The sequence below is a fragment of the Pteronotus mesoamericanus genome, unplaced genomic scaffold (genome assembly GCF_021234165.1).
Source record: "Pteronotus mesoamericanus isolate MK-2021 breed Mesoamerican mustached bat unplaced genomic scaffold, CSHL_Meso_final contig_58, whole genome shotgun sequence".
NCBI classification, from domain to species: Eukaryota; Metazoa; Chordata; class Mammalia; order Chiroptera; family Mormoopidae; genus Pteronotus; species Pteronotus mesoamericanus.
In genome coordinates this window covers 7,158,362-7,180,956 of record NW_026555205.1, presented here as the reverse complement: position 1 = coordinate 7,180,956, position 22,595 = coordinate 7,158,362, and the positions used below count along the sequence as shown (strand labels likewise).

The 22,595-nt window shown below is 42.1% G+C and overlaps 1 pseudogene; it reads left to right on the top strand.

The window, feature by feature from the left end:
• Nucleotides 1-14,165: 14,165 nt before the first annotated feature.
• On the top strand, nucleotides 14,166-16,761 carry LOC129076217 (beta-citrylglutamate synthase B-like; annotated as a pseudogene).
• Nucleotides 16,762-22,595: the final 5,834 nt, after the last annotated feature.

Below are 22,595 nucleotides of genomic sequence, written 5' to 3'. Positions count from 1 at the left end.
GTTTATTCTTTCCTTTATGTCCCTTGCTTTAGGAGACATATCAGTGAAAAAAATTGCTGCGTGGGATATCTGAGAGTTTCCTGCCAAAGTTCTCCTCTAGGACTTTCATGGTGTTGCGACTTACATTTAAGTCTTTTATCCATCTTGAGTTTATTTTTGTGTATGGTGTCAGCTGATGATCTAATTTCAATATTTTGCATGTAGCTTTCCAGCTCTCACAACACCATTTGTTGAAGAGGCTATTATTACTCCATTTTGTGCTTCTGCCCCCTTTGTCAAATATTAGTTGCCCATAGAGACCTGGGCTTATTTCTGGGCTTCTATTCTGTTCCACTGGTCTATGGGTCTGTTCTTCTGCCAGTGCCAGTTTGTTTTCAGTATAGTGGCTTTGTAATATAATTTGATGTCCAGTATTGTGATGCCTCCTACTTTGTTTTTCTTTCTCAAAATTGCTGCGGCTATTCGGGGTCATTTATGGTTCCATATAAATTTTTGAAATGTCTGTTCTATTTCTGTGAAATACGTCATTGGTATTTTAATAGGGATTGCGTTGAGTCTATAAATTCCTTCGGGTAGTATGGACATTTGGATATTAATTCTTCCAATCCATGAACACGGTATATGCTTCCATTTATTTGTGTCTTCCTTAATTTCTTTTTTCAATGTTATATAGTTTTCTGCATACAGATCCATTACCTCCTTGGTTAAATTTATTCCTAGGTACTTTATTTTTCTTCTTGCTATATCGAATGGGTTTTTTTTTCTTCTTCTATTTCATTGCTGGTATAGAAAAATGCCTTTGATTTCTGAATATTGACTTTGTATGCCATTGTTTTGCCAAATTCACTTGTTAGGTTGAGGAGTTTTTTGGTGGAGTCTACAGGGTTTTCTATGTACACTATCATGTCATCTGCAAACAATGATAGCTCTACTTCCTCCTTTCCTATTTGGATGCCATTTATTTCGTTTTCTTGTCTGACCGCTGTGGCTAGGACTTCCAATACAATGTTGAAAAGAAGCGGTGAAAGCGGACATCCCTGTCGTGTTCCCGATCTTAGTGGGAAAGCTTTCAGTTTTTGCCGGTTGAGTATGATGTTGGCTGTAGGTTTTTCATATATGGCCTTTATTACGTTAAGGAATGCCTCATTTATTCCCATTTTGCTGAGTGTCTTGATCATAAATGGGTGCTGTACCTTATTGAATGCTTTTTCGGCATGTATTGAGATGTTCGTGAGGTTTTTGTCTTTCCTTTTCTTTATGTGATGTATTACGTTTATGCATTTGTGCATATTGAACCATCCCTGCATCCTGGGATGCATCCCACTTGATCATGGTGGATAATTTTTTTAATGTATTGCTGGATGTGGTTTGCCAATATTTGGTTGAGGATTTTAGCGTCTATATTCTTCAGCCAAATTGGCCTGTAGTTTTCTTTCATTGTAGGGTCTTTATCTGGTTTTGGGATGAGGGTGATGCTGGTCTCATAGAAAGAGTCTGGGAGTCTTCCCTCCTCTTGGATGTTTTGGAAGAGTCTGAGAAGGACAGGGGTTAGCTCTTCCTTAAATGTTTTGTAAAATTCTCCTGTGAAACCATCCGGCCCTGGGCTTTTGTGTGCCGGGAGTTTCTTGATTACTGCTCCAATTTCCCCGGCTGTTATCGGTCTGTTCAAGCTCTCTGCTTCTTCCTCCTTCAGTGTTAGAAGATTATACTTTTCTAGAAATTGGCCCATTTCATCAAGGTTTTCAAATTTCTTGGCATATAATTGTTCATAGTAGTTTCTGACAATCCTTTGTATTTCTGTGGTATCAGTTGTTATTTCTCCTCTTTCATTTCTGATATTATTTATTTCGGTCCTCTCCTTTTTTGTCTCCATGAGTCTGCTTAAAGGCTTGCCAATTTAATTTATCTTTTCAAAGAACCAGCTTCTGGGTTGGTTGATCCTTTGAATTGTTCTTTTTGTCTCTACGTCATTCAGTTCTGCTCTGATCTTGACTATTTCCTTCCTTCTGCTTGCTCTGTGATTTATTGGTTGTTGTTTCTCTAGTCTTAAAGTTGTAGTGTTGGGTCTTTTATTTGGAATGTTTCTATCTTTTTTTTAGGTAAGACTGTATTGCTATGAACTTCCCTCTCAGGACTGCCTTTCCTGTGTCCCATAGGTTTTGGACTGTTGCCTGTTCATTTTCATTTGTTTCCAGAAATTTTTTGATTTCTTCTCTTATGTCATTATTGACCCATTCGTTGTTTAATAGTCTACTGTTCAGTCTCCATGAGTTTGCAAGTTTTTCAAGTTTCTCTTTGAGGTTGATTTCCAGTTTCAAGCCCTTGTGGTCCGAGAAAAAGTTTGGTATTTTTTCAATTTTCCTGAATTTGCTGAGGCTTGCTTTGTGCCCTATCATGTGGTCTATCTTTGAAAAACTGCCATGAGCATTTGAATAGAATGTGTATTTTTCTTCTTTGGGATGTAAGGTTCTATATATGCCAGTTAAGTCTCTGTGATTCAGTGCGTCGTTCAGCTCCACAATATCCTTATTGATGTTTTGTTTGGAAGATCTGTCCATTTTTGACAGTGGGGTGTTGAAATCCCCTGCTATCAGTGTGTTGCTGTCTATATCTTTTTTGAAGTCGTCCAACAATTTCCTTCTATACTTGGGGGCTCCTATATTGGGAGCATATAAGTTTACAATGTTGATGTCTTCTTGATAGATTCTTCCTTGAAGTATTATAAAGTGCGACTCTGGGTCTCTTTTTACGGCCTTTGTTTTGAAATCTACTTTGTCTGATACAAGTATGGCAACCCCGGCCTTTTACTCTTGCCCATTTGCTTGGAATATTTTTTTTTCCATCCCTTTACTTTCAATCTGTGTAGGTCTTTGGCTCTGAGGTGGGTCTCTTGTAGGCAGCATTTGTGTGGGTCATGTTTTCTTACCCATTCAGCTACTCTGTGTCTCTTGATTGGGGCATTTAGCCCATTTACATTGAGAGTTATTACTGATAGAAACTTACTTTTCTCTTTGTACCTGTGTTCCTCTCTCTCTCATTAATTTCCTTAATCTTCTTAAACCAGACCCCTTAGCACATCTTGGGGTGCTGGTTTGGTAGAGATGTATTCTTTTAGCCTTCTCTTGTCTGGGAAACTCCGTATTTGCCCTTCTATTTTAATTGAGAGCCTTGCTGGGTAGAGCAGCCTTGGTTGTAGGCCCTTGCTTTTCATGACTTGGAATATTTGTTGCCATTCCCTTGTGGCTTGTAGTGTTTCTGTTGAGAAGTCAGCTCCTAGCCGTTTCGGGGCGCCCTTGTATGTTACTTTCTCCTTCTCCCTTGCCGCCTTGAGGATTCTCTCTTTGTCTTTGATAGCTGCCATTTTAATGATGATGTGTCTTGGAGTGGACCTCCTTGCGTCCCTCTTGAGTGGGGTCCTCTGTGCCTCCTGGATCCATGAGAGCCTTTCTCTCCTCAAAGTAGGGAAATTTTCCATCATTACTTTTTCGAGGAGGTTCTCTATCCCTTGCTCCTGTTCTCCTCCTTCTGGTATCCCTATTATACGGATATTATTGCGTTTCAGGTTGTCCTGCATTTCCCTCAATGCCTCTTCATTCTTTTTGAGTCTTTTCTCCATTTCTTGTTCTTTCTGGGAGCTTTTTTCTACCTTGTCCTCCATCTCACTGATTGGACCCTCGGCTTCATCCAGCCTGCTTTGGATTCCTTCTACTGTGTTCTTCAGTTCAGAAATGGTATTCTTCATATCCTCTTGTGTCTTCTTGATAGTTTCTAAGTCCTTTTCCAGGTTGATATAGTTTGCTCTAAGATCCTGATAGTTTCTCTGCAGTTTCTCATAGTTCTCTTTGAGCTGGCTGAGCTCATAGAGCTTCCTTAGAGCCATTGTTTTGAATTCAATATCTGATAGTTCCCTTGCCTCTATTTCATTTGGCTCTCTCTGTGAGGAGTCCCGTTTTCCACTCATTTGGGGGGGAACTTCTTTTTCTTCCCATTTTTGTGAGAGTCTGTTAAGTAATTTACTTATTTATTTATTTATTTTTGCTTCTGCTTCGATTGGGCCGTCTAGATTTCCTGACTTTGTGGATTAAACTTCTATGGTAGTAGGCGGGTCTTTTTATTTATTTATTTATTTCATTATTTTTTTTTTCCTTTACTTTTCTTTCTGGGCCTACCTCTGATGATGTCAGTTGTTGACCCTATATGGCCTTGGGTCGTTTGTTTGAGCCTTCCAGGAGTCTACTGTCTGTGTCTGACTCCTGCTTTGGGCAGCCGTGTGACCCCTTCGGCCAGCGATCCACTATTTCTCTGGATCGCTCTGCACTCTCCTGCCCGCTCCTTGATCGCACTCCCCGGCCGGGCAGGATCCCCCGCCAGTGTGGGCTTGCGCGTGCTTGCCCCAGCCCAGGGGGCTTCTTCGTGACCTCGCGTAGTCATCTGGCCCCCCAGGCCGGCGGGCACCCCGGCACTGGTCTGTTTAGGGTCTTCTATTGTGTGCTTTCCCGGCTTTTGGCTCTTTGGATGCGTTGCTTGCCCTCGCCAAACGGAGACTATGGAAATGGGAGGAAGTCAGCTCCAGGACTCTCCGGTTAACCCTGTCTCCGGTCTCTGCTCCAGGGACTCTGGGCAGCTCTGCGACCCCTTCGGCCCGGGATCCACTATTTCTGCGGTCTGCTCTGCACTCACGGCCCGCGCGGGTCGATTTACACCTGCCCTCGCCCATCTGTGCACTCCCTCACAGGCCCCATCAGTGCCAACCTGTGAGAGGCCTTGCCAGCCCGCACGAACCCCCCGCCAGCCCGCGCAGGTCCACACACACACTTGCCAACCCTCGCCGGCCACTCGGCGCAAGTGTGCGCGCCTGCACTGCGTGGGTTTTTGGCTCTCTATTGTGTGCTTTTTGGCTTTTGGCTCTTTGGGGCTGTGGACTCTTCCCGCACAATGGAGACTAGGGAAAGGAGAAGGAGTCGGGACTCCCCGGTTCCTCCTCCCGATCTTTCCCCAATGCCTCCATTTCCAGTCTCTCCTCAGGGGTCTCTGGGCAGTTCTGTGACCCCTTGGGCCAAGGATCCACCACCTGTGTGGACTGCGTTTCAATGGCGGGCAGTCTGGTTCCTGCGCGCCCTGCTTCTGCCTCTTTGGGGGTGCGCCTTGCCTGCCCAGAATGGAGACTATGGAACGGGGAGGGAGTCGGGACTCCCCGGTTCCTCCTCCCGTTCTTTCCCCAACGCCTCCGTCTCCAGTCTCTCCTCAAGGCTCTCCCAGCCAGTCTGCACTTAGCCCCCCAGCTCACACACGCACAAGCTGTGTGCGGAGCACACAAAAGGCAGGTTAATTGATTCCCTTATGCCTGAGCGAGATGGTAGCTGCAGAGTGGGAGGTGCGTTATCACCGGGGCTCGACCGGCCGCCGTCTCAGTTCTCTTCACAAAGTTTTCCTCACCAATCTTATCCCAGGCACCAGCCCACCCTGCTGCCGCCTCTACCCAGAGATCAAGGGTAGCGATTTTTGCGTTGGCCCTTTAAATGTCTCTTTGCATCCCCAGCCACCTGTCTCTGGCAGAGAGCGCCCCTAAGCTTTTCGGGGTTGCGTTGTCTGTATTTTGCTGTAGTTTAGAGGTCCCTGTTTATGATTCAGACCCCGTTCTTCTTGGGGGGAGCTAACTGGCCGTTTCAATGTCCCTCTGGTGCTAGTGCCCGTGGGCACCCAGCCCACCCTCTCTGGCCTCCACCACGCTTCTCACCTGTTGGGATGTGTGAGAGTTGAATCCACTGTCTGTCCGCGGCTCCAAGGCTCCTCTCCCTCTAAAGTTCCATTGTTTTCCAGGTGATTACTCCATTAGTTAGTCGCAATTCCAGTTTGGTCTTGGGAGGAGGAGGTCAGCGTGACTCCCATTCACTCCTCCGCCATCTTTCTCCCAGTTAACTCATTTTGATCTAATGCGTCGTTCAGTTCCACAATACCCTTGTTGATGTTGTTTGGAAGATCTATCTATTGCTGACAGTGGGGTGTTAAAATCCCCTACTATCAGCATGTTGCTGTCTATATCTTTCTTGAAGACCTCCAAGAGTTTCCTTATATATTCGGGTGCTCCTATGTTGGATGGATATAGGTTTACAATGTTTATGTCTTCTTGATGGATTCTTCCTCTGAGCATCGTGAAGTGTCCTTCTGGGTCTCTTTTTATGGCCTTTGTTTCAAAATCTATTTTGTCTGATATAAATATCGCTACCTTGGCTTTTTTTTTTCCTGTCCATTTGCTTGGAATATTTTTTTCCATCCGTTTACTTTCAGTTTCTCTACGTCCTTCATTCTGAGCTGGGTCTCTTGTAGGCAGCATATGTGTGGGTCATGTTTTCTTATCCATTCAGCTACCCTATGTCTTTTGATTGGAGCATTTAATCCACTTACATTTAAAGTTAATATTGATAGGTACTTATTCATTTTTTCCCTTTGTACCTGTGTTCCTCTCTTTCTCACTCTTTTTATTTCATCTTCTTAAAGCAGTCCCTTTAGCATATCTTGCAGTGCTGGTTTGATGGAGGTGTGTCTTTTAGTCTTCTTTTGTCTGGGAAACTTATTTCGCCTTCCATTTTAATTGAGAGCCTTGCTGGGTAGAGCAGTCTTGGTTGCAGGCGTTTGCTTTTCATGACTTGGAATATTCTTTGCCACTCCCGTCTGGCTTGCAGTGTTTCTGTTGAGCAGTCAGCTGCTAGCTGTATCAGGGCTCCCTTGTATGTTCCCACCTGGTACTCCCTTGATGCCTTTAGGATTCTCTGTTTGTCTATATTTTAATTATGGTGTGTCTTGCATTGGGCCTCATTGGGTTCCTCTTGAAAGGGACCCTCCATGCTTCCTGGACTTGTGTGACTTTCTCTCCTCAAATTAGGGAAGTTTTCCATCTTTACTTTTTCAATCAGGTTCTCTATCCCTTCCTCCTCTTCCTCCCCTTCGGGTATCCCTATTATATGGATATTATTACATTTCAGGTTGTCCTGCACTTCCCTAAATGCTTCTTCATTCTTTTTTAGTTTGTTTTTTTTTTCATTTTCTCGCCCTTTCTGGGATCTCTTTTCTACCTTATCCTCCAGCTCGCTGATTTGATCCTCTGCTTCATCGAGCCTGCTTTTGATTCCTTCTACTGTGTTCTTCATTTCAGAAATTGTATTCTTCATTTCCTCCCCCCTCTTATTGATAGTTTCTATGTCTTTTTTCATGCTGATATAGTTTGCAGTAAGTTCCTCATAGTTTCCTTGTAGTTTTTGGTAATTCTCTCTGAGCTCCCTGAGCTCACTGAGCTTCCTTAGGACAATTGCTTTGAATTCAATATCTGATAGTTTACTTGCCTCTCTTTCATTTAGTTCTCTTTCTGGGGATTCCTCCTTTCCCTTCGAGTGGTGGGGGGTGTTTCTTTGCCTTCCCATTATTTGTGAGACTCTTCTTTTTTTGCTTCTGCTTCTTAGATTAATCTGTCTTGACTTCCTGACTTTGTGGTGTGAACTTCTATGGTAGGAGACCGGCTGTTTTTTCTTTCTGGATCTGCCTCTGATGATGTCAGCTGTTGATCCCATCTGACCTTAGGCAGTCTTTTCAAGACTTCCAGGAGTCTACTGTCCGTGGCTGTCTCCCTCAGTTGTCAAGCTGGTAACACTGCACTCAGCAGTCACGCTTAGGCACCACAGGGAGGAGCAGAGTCCCTACTGGGGGCGGGGATATTGTGTCTTCTCACGTTCTTTCCACTCAGGGCAGTGGTCTGCCACAGCAAGATGGCTGCTGCTGTATGAGGGAGGAGGCGGCACCGGCATCCCGCTGGCTACTCTCTCAGTTCTCTCCCCAAATCCTCTGCCTCCAGACTCTCCTCCAGTGCCTCTAGACCACTCTGCCCCACCTTTAGCCATGGATCTACTATCTGTGACTGTCACTCTGTACTCAGCAGTCAGGCTTACACACCACCGGGCCAGGGCAGATCCTCTGGGTGCGGGGCTATTGTGTCCTCTCTGAATGGGATATTTATTTAAGATGTAGGTGACAAGACTTAGTAACTGATTAAATGGGAGATGAGGGAAAAGGTTTCTGATTTAGTTGAGTGATTGAATGGCAGTACTGTCTATTAAAACAGGGACACATAAGACATCAGGCTTGAGGGGAAAGTAATGGGCCATATTTTGGATGTATTGAGCATAGAAATGTCTTATTCAAATTCTGTTAGATAAACACCACCTGAAAGAAAGGTGGACACTCTCAAAGTGGCTTAATGAGAAATTGCATGATTTTGTACAGCTAATGAAATTGAAAATTAAGTTAATACAAATTACTTGATTTCTAAGTGAGAAACCCACTGTATTGAGAAATCGGCATTAATTTAAAAAGCTTTTATAAGACTGGAATGCAAGAGAAAAATACAGTATTTTGACCTTATTAAGTTTCTCCTGTAGAGCTTTTCAGCTGAGTTGTATGAAATAAGTGCACCAGCCCTTCAGTCTTCATTATAAAGATTTTTTTTTTCCCCAAGAGACTTAGAGCCAAGTCAATTAGCTATGCTGATGGAAAGAAAAATGGCACAAGTAATTGAAAAACCACAGACAATTCAAAGCTCCATGGGCAACTAGTAATAAAAAATATGGCTTCCTGTAGTTCTTTGGAACCCTGAGTTGACCTCACTGGAAAATAAAAATGGTTAGATGGTGACCTTCATGGAAAGTTTATGTTCTAGAAAGTTTAAGATTATAAGTAGGGGGTAAGAGAAAACAGTGGGAGGAAGTAATAACATAATAACAATGAAGCAAAATTAAAATAAAAAGAATGTTCATTATTATTATCACACAGCTGGGAGTTGGATTATTTGAAAGAGTCAATGGTGAAAAATGAGATAGAACAATGAGTGAGTAAGGAAATAAGGGCATATCTATACATTGATGTTTTGAGTTAGAACTATATACAGTCCTATGTTTTCACATAGCCCAAAAGATCTCTAGTGAGATCTGTAACAAGGACACTCACTTACGTGTAATTTAGACTGAAAATCTAAAAGTTATATTGAATTTTTCTCTTTCCCTCACCCACTATACTCCCTACTTCAGTATGTCCTGATAGTTCTACCTACAAAATATGTCCTGAATCCACTCACTTCTCTCTATTTTCTGTGTTACTACCTTAGTCGAGGCCACTATCACCTCTTGATTGGACTACTGCAGTAGCCTTCTAACTAGTCTCTCTAGTCCCACTCAACAAACTATTCTTCACTTGGCAGCCAAAAGAATCTTTGCAAAATTCCACCCAGATCATGCAATTCCTTTCTTTAAAGCCCCCCCAATACCCTCTCACTTGTTTAGGAAGAACCTCAAATTCATCAAAATGGCCTAGAAAACCTATCCTATCTGGTCTCTACCTACCTCTCAACCTTATCTGTCATTATTCTCTTCCTCATTTGCTAAACATGGTCTTCTTTCTGTTCCTTAAATAAGCCAATCCCTCTCCACCGTCAGGCCTCTGCACTTGCCATTCTCTTTGAAAACTTTTTTTCCTTGCAAAGCACATGAGTGACTGAGTCACTTACTCTTTTTTCTTCTTTTAAAATGTTTTACTGTCACTTTGAAATGAGTAACCAAGTATTGTTTCTGAGGTGTTCATGAACAATTTTAATCTTTTTTTAATACTTTATTTATTTATTTCTTAGAGAGAGGGGATGAGAGGGAGAAAGAGAGGGAGAGAAACACCAATGTGTGGTTGCCTCTTGCGTGCCCCCAACTGGGGACCTGGCCCGCAACCCAGGCATGTGCCCTGACTGGGAATTGAACTGGCAACCCTTTGGTTCACAGGCCAGCACTCAATCCATTGAGCCACACCAGGTAGGGCTTTTATTTATTTATTTTTTAAACGAGCTATAATTCACATACAAGAAAATTCATCCATTCTAAAGTGGACAATTGGATGATTTGTAGTATAGTCTGCTGATGGAAAAAAAAAAAAAGGATTCTATGGAAAATAACCTCACAGGGTGATCTGATCGTAAATTCCTAACTGGGCAGGTCATGATGGGTAGTCAAGTCCCAGGCCTGCAACTTCTTTAGTGAAAGGTTTTAAGCCAGCCCTGTCCATTGTTCTTATACATCTATGTTAACACATCTTTGAAATATAATAAAACCCCTCAAAGTGGGGTATTAACCCTCAAAAGAACACACAATCTTGTTAACTATTCTGTAATCTAATCCCTACCTTGCTTTCTCCAATCTCCTTTACATCTCCTCCTTAATTTCAAATGCATAAAAGAAGCTGCAAAACCGTTATTCTTCAGAGCATTTGAGATCTTGCTCCCCAGTATATGTCATCGTTTGGGCTCAAATAAACTTTTGTAAAAATTCTCTATAGATCTGGACATTTCTTATGTTGACAATTCACATAGTTGTGCAACCATCACCACTACCTAATTTTACATCATTTTCATTACCTGAAAAAGAAACCCTGTACCCTTTAACTTTTAACTCCCACCTGCCATCTCTTCCTCAGCCCCAAGCAACCACTAACTTACTGTCTCCATAAATTTGCCTACTCTCGAAATTTTATATAAACAGAATGATACAAAATGTGGCCTTTCGTGACTGGCTTCTTTCAGTTAACATAATGGTTTTGAATTTCATTCCTGTTATAGGGGTACTTCAATCTTTTTTATGGTTGAATGTTATTTTGATGCAAGAGATAGCATAGGAAGAACTTGAGATTACATTGCTGTTGCTGGCCAGCAGCTATGGTCCTGGTTGCCAGGCAACACCTTTTAGCACTTACATAGCAGCTAGGAATGAGCGGCCAGAGGGGAAACAAAGGCAGGGCCCTCACCATTGCAATCTACCAAAGAACTTAATACAGGAGGCTAAAATCAAAGGAAGACATGTCTCACCCATTGACCCAGCAGTCCTGAGCCTGCTTCAATAAGGTTGCCAGGCATTCTGAACAACAAGAAAACTAGTTGTGGGGAGGGGGCAGCCCTTGAAAGTCTGCAAATACCATCTCCACTAGCTGGGAAAAGGAAAACCTTGAGACCGTGTATTCATCCCAAGGCCTAGAAGGAGGAAGGGGAGGGATCTACAGTACACAAAGAAAAAGCCCATAAAACAACTTTGGTTAACTGCCTGCCTCCCATCATGTATGCAAAATGAACAAATAGAGTCTAGAGCAAGATAAGGAATTGGGCTAACAGACCCCCCACACATACCTACATTTGGGTAGTCATGTCTCCCTGGGGGAAAGCTGGCACCACCTTTACCTGGCCATCAAAATGTAACTCCCTCACCCCCCCTCCTGCCAACTATGTAAGTCCTAGGAACAAAAGACTCTCTCTCTCTGGCTCTCTTAGCTGTCTTGCCACACGGGGGGCCTCTTGCCACCCTTGCTTTTGCTATTGCATTAGAACTTAGCACTATCAAACTTTGCCGGCACTCTAATAGGCTGGCTGATCTGTAATTCTTTACTGCGTCGGCAAGAAGAACCAGGTTTCACCCGGTAACAATTCTATTATATCTATATACTGCCTTTTGTTTATCCATTCATCAGTTGGTGAACAGTTGGGCTCTTTCCACCGAAGAGGTTCAAAATGAGTCTCCCCAGAATGGGTCACTTTGGCGTGTGGGTTGTTTTGAGCTAAAGACAATTGGGGCCAAAAGAGTCAGGAAGAGTTATTCTTTTTTAAACCTCCCCTTTAACTGCCTAAAGGAATTTAGAGAGAGGGTCTGGTCTAGGAAGAGAACCATCACTAGATATAACAACACAGAATATGTGTTAGGTGTGGTGGGCTGTGGGGGGAGCTGGCAGAACCGAGAAATAAAATTCTTCTGTGTGCTCCATTATCTCTGCATGGCATTGCAGAGCCAAAGTCGTATGCCTTTAGTGACAACTCCATAACATTGCAATAGATGTGGGTGTTGAAAAAAAGAAAACTCTAGTGAGTTTTCTAGTGAGAAGTGAAATGTCCAAAGTTGCAGAGCTGTAAATTGAGGGTTTCTTCTTTGAAAAATGAGATACTCTAAGAAATGACTAGACTTTCAATCTTTCGATACAATTAAAAAAAACTTTTTGCAATATTTACATGTTTCTAAATTGGAAATCTTTCTAAGAAGAGCAGTATAAATCCATTATATCTTTATCTGGGGAATGACAGATAAATTGTGTGACAACCTTGTTTGCCCTTGACAATGAATTATTTGCATAAAATAAATCATACAAGTGGTGAGGAGGAGAGAAGAAAAGAAATTGCCTGAGGGTTTTTTCTCTTAGGTGTTAATAGAAAAATTAGATTAAGATTTGCTTGAAAAATATTTTCCTAACTTGCATCAATTTGCCTTCATACGCTCTTGTTTGAGGATGGAGGCTTAAAAAATAAAGATGCGGAATTAAATAGGCACAAATTTCAAAATGATAACTCATTAACATTTCAGAAAAAACAGAATTGTCTGTGGAACATTTTTATATGCGTGCTACTAACTCCTTGCACAACTTTGGACTTCATAGATGTTAAGAACATCTTTTTAAAAGAAGATGTTATTCATTTATAGAGAGAGATGAAGGGAGGAAGAGGCAGAGAAACATTAATGTGTGGTTGCCTCTCACGTGCCCCCCACTGAGAACCTGGCCCACAAGCCAGGCATGTGCCCCAACTGGGAATCGAACTCCCAGTCTGATTTCTTCGCAGTCCGGCGCTCAATCCACTGAGCCACATCAGCCATGGCTAAGAACACCTCTTAGGAAGTATTTGTTGTTTGAAATTGCTCATTTAATATTTTTAAGCCTTGAACAGGAGGTTGGGGTGCAGCCTTGGATGAAGAGTAGGGGCGTGAAAGGGGGAGTAGGGGTTGTTTTCTAGACATTTCCTCAAGCTGAGCGATTTCTCCAAATCAAACCACATATTCAAGTTTTAAGTAGGTAGTCCCAAGGAGCAAAGACAAGTAATGACAGGTATAAATGCAGATAAATATCTCACAACCATTTCTTTTCCAATGTATTTCTAATGATTGTAATAATATACAAAGCAGTGTGGAGCAAAACCAATTGAGGAAAGATATACTCAGATCGTCATTTATATGAAGTTTAAAAAGATGCAAGAAACTACTAGATGTTGTTTATGGATGTATGTGCATGTAGTAGAAGTGCAAAAACTTTCATAGGGAGGAGAATCTCTACATTCAGGACCTCTACAGATAAGAGGCTAAGATTAGGAGAATACACAGAAGCTACACTTGTATCTCTCAAAGTTTTCTTTTTCATAAATATTATTGAAATGTAACATATGTGCAAAGAAAGAGCGCAAAAGAGTATGACTCAATAATTGCTCATGGTGTGAGCATACCTGTATAACTGGTGCTGTACATGTAGTTTTGATTTTTAAGCTGGGTGCTGGGTATGTGAGTATTGGTTATAGTATCTATACTTTTCATATGCCTGAAATATTTAATTTAAAGATTTTTAAAGAAATCTCTACAAGGGCCTCAAATAGTTAGACTACAAATCCTTTAAATTCCCTATCAGTTGTAGAAGCCTATGAAAATGTAATAAAAAAGAGGATCTTAGGCCAAAATGAGTTAAAACTGTAATTACTATAAGCTATGTCATTTCTCATTTTATGCCATTTTAATATATATTATAATATCAGAAGGTAAAGAACTGTAGTGACTTGGAGCCAATGAAATGGAATTTGATGTGTACTGGGCGGGGGGCAAGTGTGGGGATGGAAATCCTGCCGTTTTCTTTCTGCGGCCACCTCTCAGCTCAACCCTGAATCTCAGCATAGCTGATAGGAGCTTCTGCTGCCTGTTGCCAGAGAATCCTGTTTTCTAAACTGTCAGGACCGCCACAACGGGAACAGGAACTTGGGTTCATAGTTGTTTCTGCTCGCGTGCTACCGATGTTGCCCTCTACTGGCAGAAGGCTGAATTTGTAGCTGACCACTTCATGCACTCTTTTCCTGCTATCAATTTAGGACACTTCTAATTTATAAACACAGTGTGCATGTTGCAATCCATTGTTTATAGCTTGCCTGCATTTTCCTATAAACACAAGTACTGTTTCACGTGGTAGTTGAGCCCCCAAGGTAATCCTTCCAAATCCATAAAGTAATCAAAACTTACCCATGTTTCTATGGAAAATGCTTTCAATTAAGATCAAGTATTCACCAAGTATCGCCTATGTGCAAGGCACTGCAGGGCTACCAGTTTGATTCCGACACAGTCCTTGCCTCTGAGAAAGTCATTTATCTTGTAAGTGGTGCTAAGACATTAGCATGAGTGACTATGACAGGCAGACTATTTGAAGTGCCAGTTGGAGTAGTACACATGGAGAACAAGTGAAGATCAAAAAGAGGAAGATATCACACCTGGGAAGGAGAAACTAGGGAAGGCTTTAAGAAAGCAGTGGAATTTTACATGAATGGTGAAAGTAAAGGGGGTAGGGTGTTTCAAGGACATGGAATAACAGAAGCAAAGGCATGAAAATTGGAGAACATGAGATGTGCCGAGAAAGGGCAAATATCCCTCTGTTGAGCCAGAGTATTAGGAGAGGCTCTAGATATGTGACTTGAAGATCCCAGGCTATCCTTGGCAGCAGAAACAAGGATAGTCTCTATCTCCCACTCCGTTTGGACAATGCCTCCTCCCATTCAGGTAAGGCACACTGAGGGGGTTAAGATGGGGAGTCCAGCAGATTGAAGGTTGCAAATTTTGGGGGAAGGGGCTGTGGGGTATAGAACCTGCTTGTGGATTTGGAGGAGAAGCTCTGGATGAGAGCTTGGAAATGAGCAAGAGGTAGGGAACAGGGCTCAGAGCTGCCCCACTTTCTCCCATTCTGCCTCTCTTCCTCTTTCTCCTCCCCCTCACCTCTGGCCAGCCCAAGAGACTGACACTGAGAGAGTGAGAGGGTGAGATAGGGAAACTTCAGTAGTCATTGGGGCTGACACTGACATTTACTGTGGGGAGGGGTTGGTTGGTCTTAGTGGTGGGGAGTTGAGAATAGCTGTGGAAGGCAGTGATTGAAAGGGATTTTCCCTTCATTCTTCTTCACTTTCTGGAAGTTGGTCTTTATCACTGCTGGCCTTGGGCCTACCATGAGGGAGAAATGGAGAAAGAAGTGGGTATCCTCCAACCATGCAGCTAGAGTGGCAGTTCCTGGGTGGCAGCCATCTGTAATTAGTCCTACATACATCAAAGAGGCTCCCAGCCTCTTTCTTCTACTTAAGTGTAGAGATAAATTTATTGCAAAGTTGGGAACATTCCTTTGTAGCAGTAGAGAGCAATCTACCATCACCAGAGAGGCTAAGAAAGCATGAGTTTCAAACTCAATTTGATAACAGTAATGATAACAAGAAAAGAGCTGGCATTTTTTGAGGGGATGTTATGTGGCAGGTATCAAATGTTCCTCATCTTAGTTAATCCTCACAGTACAAGCAGTATAAATGGAAACTCTAAGGTCAAACCAGCCTGAGTTTAGAACCTTAGCTCTGTTGAGAGAAGTTTCACTTGAGGACTCCTGTTCTAGGGTTCCATCCTACTCTCAGATTTTGGACTTGCTTTTGCTACCTCCTGCAATCAAAGAGAGTTTACACTGAGGAGAAAATAATCCAGGAAAAGGAAGAACGAGCAGATTAACGTGTGTAGCTCTGTGGCTGCCAAGGTATGGTTTTTGATAGATCATCCAATCAGGAAAGACTATCTATGAAAAAGAGATGTTATGAGCATTAAAGGCCAAGTGTTGTGAGGAGGAACTGGACTTTAGGGCTATGTTGATGGAAGAGGTGGTGCTGACAACTGAGCAAGGGAACCTGGGTCTGCAGATCAATGCAGAACCAATTACTGCCTACCTCCAGGTGGTCATAGTGAGAATACTAATCCCTTGGGTACGAAGTGATAGTGGCATCTCTTTTGTGCTGTCCAGAGAAGATGGGATGCCAGTTGATGAACTGACTGCAAGTCATTCCGAACTGTGTTAGTAAGTTCTGAACATTTCAAGACTTGGCTGGCCATGGTGTCCCTCTGCCAGATACTTTCTCTGATGGTAGTCATGAAAATTTTTCTAAAATGATTGAAGAAGCGGAAATACCGGAGTTTCCAATAGTAGTGAAGAATACACGGGATCATAGAGGTCAAGCTGTTTCTTGACTCAAGATAAGCACCATTTGGCTGATCTAAGCCATCTTATTTGCCATGAATCTCAATACCTGTGCCAGAAGTATGTTAAAGAGTCTCACGGACTGGATGTATGTGTCATTGTTGTGAGAGGCCATGTGGTTAGCACCATGTTTTGTTGTTTCACAGATGGGAGGATGCAAAGCAACTGCTCACTAGGTGGTGTGGGGATGATGTGCTCAATGAGTGAACAAGGGAAGCAGCTAGCTATCAGGTGTCTAACATCCTAGGTATGGATGTGTGTGGCATTGACCTGTAGGTGAAAGATGACATCTCCTGTGTCTGCAAGGACAATGCAAATGTAGGATTCATTGCCTTTCATAAGGCTTGTAATCTAGATGTAGCTGGTATCATAGTAGGCTATGCTACCTCCCTTCTGCCCTCTGGCCAGCTCACCAGATGGATGTCCCTGCACTCTGTGGTGTCCCTAGCCAATGAGACTAGTGAGCTGGAGCTGGGTCCCACAGCCAACAGTGCTGCTGACATGAGTGCAAGTTCCAGCTCTGTCAACAATGACCCTGAAAGCACTAAATTCCCAGGGGCCTATTCAACAGGTACCAGCTGCTGGCCAATGAAACTGAACAGTGACTCCGCTGATAAATAATTAATTACAAAGAATTAATTATATAATATTACAAACAGTAATAAATAATTACAAAACCCTTGTAAAACTTACTTTCATTTTCTTCTTCTTTTCCTCTTTATTTTTTAACCAGTTTACAATGCTCATGGAAGATGCTCAGAAGATGAGAAAAAATTGAGTAGGATTGGTCAAGAAAGAAGAGGGAGATAGAGGAGACCTCTGCTATTAAGAGCTTACTGACTTTCATTTAAGTAGATAGGCAGAAGAAGTGAGATACAGAAAAACATTAGGCTCTCATAGTCACCCTTTTACTACTCAAAAATGTTTGTACCCTCACGTGATGAAGAACATATAAATTTTTTTCGTGGTTCCTCGCTTTTGTTTTTGTACAGCTGGTACAAATTTCATGATAGCGTAACATCATATTGTGGCGCAAAGATTTATAACTGGTGAGGAAAACATTGACCCAAATTATAAGAATTTTTACACAAATCTGAAAATTCTGCCTTTGGCCATATTAACTACCAGCTTTATATTAATAGTTTATGAACTCTTGAAGGGCTCTTATTGGGATTTATTATTTTGGTTTTTAGTTTTTCCCTTAATTTGGGTGGGAGAACAATGTAAATATAACCCAATAAAGGTTTTTTAATGACAAAAAAAATAAATCTAATCCCTGTCAGTTAGTAGCTCAAACACTGTGAGCTTGACACAGAGTAAGGACTCAATAAATATGAAGTAATCAATTACCCAAGTAATTGATATTGATGATTTATGTTAATTAATATCACAATGTATTATGCATACACACACACAATACTGTGAAGCAGGTGCGCTTACTAATCTTGTCTGATAAATGAGATAATTGAGGCCCCCTAAGGAATTTGTACAAGTGTACACAATTACTCAGTGACAGAACCTGAATTCAAAATCAGTTTGTCACTACAGATTTTTTTGTTAGAAATGATGCAATAATTCTGCAAATGATTGCACATCATTGCAAATATACCTAATGCCACTGAGTTGTATATTTTACTGCACAGAGAAGATTTAAAAAACCCAGTTGTCAGAAGCTTAAATCTTAACCACTATGCTATAAGTACTGCCTTTCAGTGAACATTAATTGAGTTTCTATTGTTCAAAATGCTTTTCAATGTGTTAGAACAAGGACTCGATTTGTAGTCAAAAGAGCCTCTGTTCAAATACCACATCCGCTTCTTACTTATCATGTTATCAAGTGACTAAAACTTATCTGGGTTTCTTGGGTGGAAAGAGGAACCAAGTCCCATACAAGCCCTTCTCCAAGGGTTCTCATCAGTTGCAGAAACACAGGTCCTGGTTATATTGCTGACTGACCTTGGGTAGAGGGGACCCCAGGCATCTTTGAACCTCTGACAAGGAGGGCAATTAAGGTTTGTGGCAGTTTAAGGTTTGAGCCAGGAACAGCCTTTGTTACTCCTTTTACCAAAGTGAAATGCAGCAGCTGCTGGGTGGAAATTTCTATAAGGAAGTTAACAGTTACTGATAGGGGAACTTGAGGGGGGCCTACTTGGAAATGGGAAGGAAGGAAGATGAGCTAATGTTGAGATAAACCATTTCAGAGGGTTAAAATGAAATAAAGCCAGTGTTTTCACATACCACAGAAAAGAAACCCACACAACAAGCAGTCCTGATAGCTACTTTTCCTGCAGAGTGATCACTCTTTTACACAAGATTCTTTGGAAATAAAGCCAAAACTCCTGTCAAACTCTTTGGTCCCTCTATGGTTTTTCAGTAAATCCAGCAAAAAGAAGAAATACTCAATGATAGCAGTGTTCCCAGATATGCCGTGACACTGTAAGAGAATATGACACATGAGAAAATCTACTTTCCTTCCCATTTTCTAGACCACAACCCCAATCCCCTCAATTTCCCTAAAGCTGTCACTAGACTTGTTTAGGAATGAAGAAGTATAACCAGCAAATCCTACCATCTCTTGGAAAGCCAGGCCTCATCAGAAGCTTCGCAGCCAGACTTGGCTGCAAAAAGTTCTTTTCCATGTTAATGACTTTAAGCTCATAACACATGCTCTTAATAAAAGCCATTCAGGCCCTAACCAGAGTGCCTCAGTTGGTTGCACGTTGTGCCACAAAGAGAATGGTTACCAGTTTGAAACCTGGTCAGGGCATATACCTAAGTTGCAGGTTCAATCCCTGGGTCTGGGCACATATGGAGGCAACTGGTCCGTGTTTCTCTTTCATATCAATGTTTTTCTCCCTCTTTCTCCATTACTTCCCCCCCTTTCTAAAAAGAAATAACTTTTTTTTTTAAAAAAAAGCTATTCATGGTACCAGGCTGCCCACCAAAGTGCATTTATCCTGAGAGGACATACAGAACATCTTGCCAGGGAACAAGGCAAGACAAGTCCACTACGCCCTGTACATGGCATACACATTGCCTATTATAGCCTAGAAGAGAAGTACTGAATGCCTGCCTCACTGTATTTTCCCAATCCTGGCCCCATTAACTAGGCTCAGTCTGTCCCAAGCCTAGAAATACAAGCATGTAACAACCCAGCTGGGGCCACTGGATGCCTGTGTTCTTGATTACCCTCCTTCAGCTCCACTTCAGCAGGCTTGTTTTCGTGCACTGTGGTTCTCTCAGCTTCTATTGACTCAGCACATAGGCTCCTGATGTTCCCCTCTCTCTCCTGCTTCTAGATTCATTTTAGCCATTTTCCTCTACCTGGGTCTCAGAAAGCCCTCTTAAATTCCTTTGGTTTCCCTACAGCCTCACACACTCACCTTCTGCCCATTCCCTTGGACTGAGCTGACCTGTTCCCTAAGGTTGGAGATACCAGAGAGTCCTGCAAACACCCAAATCCACAGATGCTTAAGTCATTCACATAAAATGATGTAGAACAATGCATACAGTCAGAAATTTGCATTCATGGATTCCCAACTGTTGATCTAAAATATTGTTTTTGATTGCAGTTGGTTGAATCCACAGGTGCAAAACCCACAGATTGAGGGCCGACTGTACACTGCCCTGTGCCTCAATGCCAGGCAAGGAGGCTGTAGAACTATTCTCACAATCAACTTGACCTGTCCCCACATCATTATTGGTGCTGTCACCTAAGAGATTAACAAGGGAACCCATCAGACTCAGGTTGCTCAGACACAATTATGACTGGAAACACTGTGTTTTAAGGACCCTAAGGGAACACTTTGTAAATTATATCCTTTGTCTCTTAGCTGGCAGAAAGGTAATACTGTAGGACTCTTTCTGAAAACAAGAATGTATTGGAATTATGCTGGAATTATGTGCACTATGTTAGATTTTTTTTATATTTACAAACTGCTTTAAGAAACATTTCATGGGTCTACCTGCTAAGATATAATCAAATCTGCAGGAAACTGGATTTGTTTTGTTTCCTAAAATACGTGCCATTGGGAGGATGAAACAAACTAGTAGCCCAGTTTTTCAGTCTCAAAGAGATCAATGTGCAGTGAATTTCTCCAATCAGCTGAGCCTAGGAGCCTCTGGGAGCTAACAGATTTTACCTGAACGTGGAGGCTGCCACACATCTGGCACATCAGATTCTCCCATGGAGACCCAAGGATAGACAGAATTTATGTAGTTTGCTGCCCTCTGGTGACCACAGGTAGCAACAACAGCAGGCAGGACAGAAGGTTCTACTAGGTATGGGAGAAGGGCAGCAGGGCAGCAGGGTTTGTGCCTCGCATAAATATTCCAGGCCAAGGTGCTGTGGGACTGAAATTCAGCTCATCCTCTTTTTTACCAAGCGGTGTGCCATGCACATAGCTGTATCCTGGGATGTTGACATCTTTTTCTAATTTTTCTGCCGAAAAGGGCGATCTTTTTCTAATCTTAATTTAGAAATCTCCACGTTACTTGTGATTTCTAATTCATAGAGATATCGCATAGGCTACTACCAGCCCTTTATAATAGGTCATGCACTCGGCATATACTTAGCCTTTGGAAACATCATTTCCATTTTTGAAAATTCACTTGTCCTATAAGAACAGCCCAGGGGTATGTGTGGGAGGTGGCAAGAATAATGGAAAATATCTAGATTTGTCCTATACCCTGGATACACTCAGGAGCTTAGGGAAAACTCATGTACCAGAACTTATTGTAGTTCTGCACCTCTGCTGCACATCTAACTGGAACCCACATTCACATGAGTGGACACCACCAGTGGATGCCTCTATTAGGGTGCCAGGGTCCCTGAGCCTAAAAATCTCAGATGGCAACAATTGGCTAGAGACAAGTGGAGACAACGTCTTTGGTATAAGTCACATGTTCTCTGGCTAATCGAGGCTATTTCACTATTTTAACTGCCTGACTCCTATAAACATTTGAGTTAACGACTTCTGTGGCATAGATTGGGGAGAACAAAGAAGGTAAATGTGCCACCTTGGCCAGAGTACACACATAATCACATGTGGCAGACTACTTTTCAAAATCTGCTCTCCTCTTTCTCTATGATAATAATATAATAATAGAACTGCCCAGCTAGGAATTCCCTTTTTAGCCTTAAAATTCTGTGTAATTATAGTGATGGTATGACTGTTTTCACTAATGGCACATGAGTAGAAGTGATGTGTGCTACTTCCAGGCCTGGCCTGTAAATTTTGCCAAGTGCTGTTCTGTGATCTCCCTCCCATGAACCAATACACACAGATGAAACTGACCTGGCTGCAACTATGCCGCTAAGACCAAAGCTAAAGGGCTGATGGAAAAATAAAATATATTCAACCTAAGCCCCTGAATGACATGGGGGAGAGAGGCCCTGTAAATTTGAATTACTCACTCATTGTATTTGAGAGAGAAATAAATTCTTTAAGCCATTGAACTACTTTTGGTTTTTTGTTTTTTTCATATATTTTATTGATTATGTTATTACAGTTGTCCCAATTTTCCCCCCTTTGTCCCCTCTACCCAGCATCCCCCCACTCCCTCAGGTAATCCTCTGCCATTGTTCATGTCCATGGGTCATGTGTATAAGCTCTTTGGCTACTCCATTTCCTATACTGTACTTCACATCCCCATGGCTATTCTGTAACTACCAATTTGTACATTTTAATCCCTTCACTTTTTCACCCATTCCTCTAAACACCCTCCCATCTGGCAACCATCAAAATGCTCTCCATATCCATGATTCTGTCTCTGTTCTCCTTGTTTGCTTAGTTTATTTTATAGATTCAGTTGTTGAAAGGTATGTATTTATTGCCATTTTATTGTTCATAGTTTTGACCTTCTTTCCTTAAATAAGTCCCTTTAACATTTCATGTAATAATGGTTTGGTGATGATGAACTCCTTCTGTTTTTTCTTGTCTGGGAAGCTCTTTATCTGCTCTTCCATTCTAAATGATAGCTTCGCTGGGTAGAGCAATCTTGGCTGTAGGTACCTCATTATCATGACTTTGAAAATTTCTTGCCAGTTCCTTCTAACCTGCAAAGTTTCTTTTAAGAAATCAGCTGACAGTCTGATGGGGCCTCCCCTGTAGGTAACTAACTGGTTTTTCTTACTGCTTTTAAGATTCTCTCTTTATCATTAACCTTTGGCATTTTAATTATAATATGTCTTGGAGTGGACCTCTTTGCATCCATCTTGTTTGGGATTCACTGTGCTTCCTGGACTGGCATGTAGTAGGTGTCCTGTAGGGTCCAGTGACACAGCCTCCCCAATCACCCAAGCTGCATACTTGAGGTACGCTCTCCATTTGGGCTGAGTACATCCTCCTCTTATATTTGAGCCTTGATTGCTGTTGGCAGATAAATGGGAGAGACTTACGTAGGCCAGTCAGCTGCAAGGACCGGCTGTGACCACTGACCACCAACCTCCATCT